Consider the following 6,000-nt stretch of genomic DNA (forward strand, 5'->3'; position numbering starts at 1 on the left):
TATGAAATCTATTCCATTTTATTCTATGGTGTTGATAAAATCTGCAGTTAATTACATGAGATTATTTCTATGCTCATCTCATGTCACATGATGAGAAACAGACACTCAGAGATTAAGAACCTCTCAACTAATTATGCAGCTGTCTAAGAAAGCTCTGTCCCTCTTCTACCTTCCCCTTTTCTCTTGTATTGCCACTTTGATGGCCTGCATGTTTTTTTTAGCATTTGTCTGTGAGACATACAGACACTGGAGTAACAGTATAGATACCATGTTGTCATTTAACATTGAGACAACAGGATTTAAAGAAAGACGTGTAAATGGACTTGTTCGCTAAAACTACTACAGTATACAGTATAAGCCTTTTTAAGTTTATTTTAATACTTTTGCTTGATTAAAATTGGAAATTGCACAGATGTAGATACTTGTTCAAGGTCCTATGCACATAGGGAAGGGGAGACCTTATTTTGAATTCTGGCTGCACTCCCAGGGGGTCAAATTCCAAAAAGCGGTAAAGAATTTGACATGCAATGGCCCATACTGCTCCCAGCCGCCTTAATTTATGACAGTGCAATGGCCCCATATTCTGAAATTGCATCCTGACTCGTTCCAATTGGCTGTTCAGGTTGGTTGCCGAGGAGACGGATTGTGTCCTTAAAGGCAGTTGAAAGAACTGGCGCTGTCGGAATGTGAGTGACGTTCTCACTTGCTTAACTCCTTTTCACATCAAGGGACATAGAAATGCACCTTTCTGTTGATCAATAAAGTGCTATTGAGATTTATTGAGTGGCCAACATGGGAATGCTAGATTCTTTTTTTTTTTTTGCAGATCAGTCATTAATGTCAGCCAAGTCAGTGGTGAATATTGTCATTATTAATGTCAACCAAGTCAATGGTGAATACAGTCATTATTAGCATAATTTCTGCACCCCTCCCCCCCCCCCCCCCTTTTTCTAATGCAGCATTTCACACTCAGTCACACCAACTCACACAAAGAAAGACACAAAATACAGACAGACAAACACAATCATGTGTAAGTGGCGCGTCACCCCTTGCTTTTATATCCGGGGGATGTGAGGGCCCACACTCCAGGAAAACCACTAAAACAATCGGCATGTGGGTTGGTGCACCAGTCTCGAGTGACTGTAACAATGTGTGCGTTGGAAATGTTGAACAGGATTTTATCCTTAACTTTTCCACTGCTGAGTCTCCTACTTGGGACACAAACTATACCACCCTTGGAAGAAAAACAACTGGAAATACCTGTGTAAGTTTGAGTAGTTGTAAAAGTGCTAGTAATTTGGTTTTTTATTTGGTTTTTCGCCAGTCTTTTAGTAAGCATACAGTATGGCTAAAGTTACTTTTACAGTAGCTTAAAATACTGGTGGCACAGGCTTTATGGCCCACAAAAATACACCATGTGTACTCTCTTAATAGTGGCAGAGTCTCAAGAGAATAAATTAGATAAAAAAGTAGTTAATACTCTTATTCAGTGAGTAAGCTGAACTTAAACATTTGACCCTGCACTTGACTGTCCTATTTCCCATCATGCACTGTGCCTTAGGATCTGGGACAAAATCCTCAGATTTTCTCCGGCAGATTTAATTTAACAGGTTTATAGAAGGGCATAACATTTTCATTTCATGTGGTTTAAGGGATCTGGGAACTGGAGGATGAAAAGCAAATATCAAAGCGAGCAAAGTTTGTTTTGTGTCAGTAGAGGGGTTTGAAAAGGGAATTAGAACACCACCAATCAGGTAAACTGGCAACACTCAGACAGATGATGGCAAGTCCATCCTTGAAATACATTTGCAATTAAGGCTAAATGACCCATTGCATCAACAGACACTGGTTCGGAAACCCAGGAGCAAGCTTACTTTTTCATACTGTATTCAGAATGGAATGCTGCTGCCGGGTCAAATCTCCAAATAATACAAGATCACTGTTTTAAAAGAGCTGTATGACTCGCCTACATCTATCGTTTCTCAAATGTTAGTAAGAATAAATGCAATTTATTTGTGTTTAATAATGTAGTACACCATTATTTATATATCACAGGAATGAATTAGACTGAGAATTTGAATTCTTAGATTAGATTATTTTGGGACTGCTGTCACTCTTTACCATAAATTTCACGTTTACGAAAGATTACCAAAAAAAAACCTGAGGCCAAAATGTCAAAAAGCTTAAGCTGACCTGAATGGCTCTTGCTTCAGGATGATGACCTAAAACATTTCAGAATTTCAAAAATAAGTAATGAATGGTTATGAAATAGTTTAATCAATCCCCAGATCTTAGCCCTATAGAAATGCTGAGGCTGACTTGACTCCATAGGCAAATTGCATGTCTTTAGATTTTAGTTAAATTAATGATTGTTCTCATTGCTATATGTTCTATTAGGTTATCTTTATCTGTGAATACTGTTGAAATGAATATGAAATATCAATATGCCCAAATATGTCACAGAAGAAAAACTCTTATAAGTGGGTGTATTTTCTTCTAAAGTGCTGTACTGGACCACGTGTCAATGACCTCCAGAGACCTGACCTTCTGCGTCTGGCGAAATACAATTCCCACTCCGGCTTTGTACAGAATAAGTTTGTTATTCCACAGCTGAAAGTCCTGTACCAATGAAATCCTTGTAATCAAAGTTACAGTGGCACAAAATGAGGGAGTGTTCAACATCTGACCGAGCATCTTACTAAAAGATGCCTGTTTTTGTATTTAGCCTTTAAAAAGTTACACCCGGGAAATATTCAATCTGTCAAATAGCTTTTCTTGGTTCTCTCTGCTGAGGTGTGCAGCGTGGGGAGATCTTACAGTTTAGGCTGTCTAATGAGACAGGGAAGTACAGCTCCAAATTAAGAGGCCACTGCAACTTTTTCTTTCCTTTCCAAAAATGTTGAAAAGGAAAATGTGAGTGAGGAAGAGAAGCATTCAATTTGCAGTGGTCTCTTAATTTTAACCCTTCTGTTCCTCACTCAAAACCTTACTTTTCGACTTTTTTGGAAAGGAAAGAAAACGGTGCAATGCTCTCTTAATCGACTTTGTTGTCGTCTCATCTGACCTGCGGCCGTATGTCTTGGACACTCGGGTGAAGAGAGGGGCGGAGCTGTCAACTGATCACCACCTGGTGGTGAGTTGGATCCGATGGCGGGGGAGGAAGCTGGACAGACTCGGCAGACCCAAGCGTACTGTAAGGGTCTGCTGGGAACGTCTGGCCGAGTCTCCTGTCAGAGAGATCTTTAACTCCCACCTCCGGCAGAGCTTCGACTGGATCCCGAGGGAGGTTGGAGATATTGAGTCCGAGTGGACCATGTTCTCCACCGCCATTGTCGAAGCGGCCGCTCGGAGCTGTGGCCGTAAGGTCTCCGGTGCCTGTCGAGGCGGCAATCCCCGAACCCGTTGGTGGACACCGGAAGTAAGGGATGCCGTCAAGCTGAAGAAGGAGTCCTATCAGGCCTGGTTGGCTTGTGGGACTCCTGAGGCAGCTGACGGGTACCGACAGGCCAAGCGGGCTGCAGCCCGGGTGGTTGTGGAGGCAAAAACTCGGGCCTGGGAGGAGTTCGGTGAGGCCATGGAGAAGGACTATCGGCTGGCCTCGAAGAGATTCTGGCAAACCATCCGGCGCCTCAGGAGAGGGAAACAGTGCCCTACCAACGCTGTTTACAGTAGAGGTGGGCAGCTGTTGACCTCAACTGAGGATGTCGTCGGGCGGTGGAAGGAGTACTTCGAGGATCTCCTCAATCCCGCTGACATGTCTTCCATTGAGGAAGCAGAGGATGAGGGCTCAGAGGTGGGCTCGTCCATCACCCGGGCTGAAGTCACAGAGGTGGTCAAGAAACTCCTCGGTGGCAAGGCACCGGGGGTGGATGAGATCCGCCCTGAGTACCTCAAGTCTCTGGATGTTGTGGGGCTGTCTTGGTTGACATGCCTGTGCAACATCGCGTGGCGGTCGGGGACAGTGCCTCTGGGATGGCAGACCGGGGTGGTGGTCCCTCTTTTTAAGAAGGGGGACCGGAGGGTGTGTTCCAACTATAGGGGGATCACACTTCTCAGCCTGCCCGGGAAAGTCTATGTCAGGGTTCTGGAGAGGAGAATACGGCCGATAGTAGAACCTCGGATTCAGGAGGAACAGTGTGGTTTTCGTCCGGGCCGTGGAACACTGGACCAGCTCTATACCCTCTACAGGGTGTTGGAGGGTTCATGGGAGTTTGCCCAACCAATCCACATGTGTTTTGTGGATTTGGAGAAGGCATTCGACTGTGTCCCTCGCGGCATCTTGTGGAGGGTGCTTGGGGAATATGGGGTCCTGGGTCCTTTGCTAAGGGCTGTCAGGTCCCTATACAACCGAAGCAGGAGCTTGGTCCGCATTGCCGGCAGTAAGTCAGACTTGTTCCCAGTGCATGTTGGACTCCGGCAGGGCTGCCCTTTGTCACCGGTTCTGTTTGTAATTTTTATGGACAGAATTTCTAGGCGCAGCCAGGGGCCGGAGGGTGTCAGGTTTGGGGACCACACGATTTCGTCTCTGCTCTTTGCAGATGATGTTGTCGTGTTGGCCCCTTCTAACCAGGACCTTCAGCATGCACTGGGACGGTTTGCAGCCGAGTGTGAAGCGGTGGGGATGAAAATCAGTACCTCCAAATCCGAGGCCATGGTCCTCAGTCGGAAAAGGGTGGCTTGCCCACTTCAGGTTGGTGGAGAGTGCCTGCCTCAAGTGGAGGAGTTTAAGTATCTAGGGGTCTTGTTCACGAGTGAGGGAAGGATGGAACGGGAGATTGACAGACGGATCGGTGCAGCTTCTGCAGTAATGCAGTCGATGTATCGGTCTGTCGTGGTGAAGAAAGAGCTGAGCCGCAAGGCGAAGCTCTCGATTTACCAGTCAATCTACGTTCCTACTCTCACCTATGGTCATGAGCTTTGGGTCATGACCGAAAGGACAAGATCCCGGATACAGGCGGCCGAAATGAGTTTTCTCCGCAGGGTGGCTGGGCGATCCCTTAGAGATAGGGTGAGAAGCTCGGTCACCCGGGAGGAGCTCAGAGTAGAGCCACTGCTCCTCCACATCGAGAGGGGTCAGCTGAGGTGGCTTGGGCATCTTTTTCGGATGCCTCCGGAACGCCTTCCTGGGAAGGTGTTCCGGTCCCGTCCCACCGGGAGGAGACCCCGGGGAAGACCTAGGACACGCTGGAGGGACTATGTCTCCCGGCTGGCCTGGGAACGCCTCTGTGTCCCCCCGGAAGAGCTTGAGGAAGTGTCTGGGGAGAGGGAAGTCTGGGCATCCCTGCTTAGACTGCTGCCCCCGCGACCCGGCCCCGGATAAGCGGAAGAAGGATGGATGGATGGCTCTCTTAATTTTTTCCAGAGCTGTATGTTGTAGTCCATGTATGGTACATTGTTAACTAGCAGTGGGATGGCGTGCCTATAACGCCTGCTACATGGAAAAACAGACTCGTCTCATGACGTCCTTCTCATTGACGGAGCTGGATTATGACTATAAGAAACCCGATGGGTTTGTTGGATTGTAGTTCTGTCATTCGAGGGCAGGGATACATGACCTGCCATATGGGGCTGTAGCTTTTTATACCCTAGGCCCTACCTGAAACAAGACCGTGAGTTCCATTTCACCATTGGAAAAAATGTGGGGTTTGTTCTATGTAGCTTTCAAGGTAATAGGATATTTTTGAAAAAGATTATGCACGCAGTCACCACAGTAAGTTGCTACGGATAACGGCATCTGCTTCCTGGATGACAATGTGTGCGCAATTAGAAAGTCATTGTGATCCCCATTAGCTATTGCATAACCATCAGCTACTCCCCCTGAGGTCCCGTCTGCCCATGTGTTTATGCTGCCATAATTAGGAGTGCACGGCAGGTGTGACTTTCCGCGTGCTTCTCCGCTAACTTCAAACATATGTTAATAACCACACAAGCGCGTGTGCGCTGGGTCTATTCACCTCCTTTCAGATGGGGATCTATGAAAACTCTTCGCAAACGTGGCTG

This window comes from Esox lucius, chromosome 14 (assembly GCF_011004845.1).
Source record: "Esox lucius isolate fEsoLuc1 chromosome 14, fEsoLuc1.pri, whole genome shotgun sequence".
Lineage (NCBI taxonomy): Eukaryota > Metazoa > Chordata > Actinopteri > Esociformes > Esocidae > Esox > Esox lucius.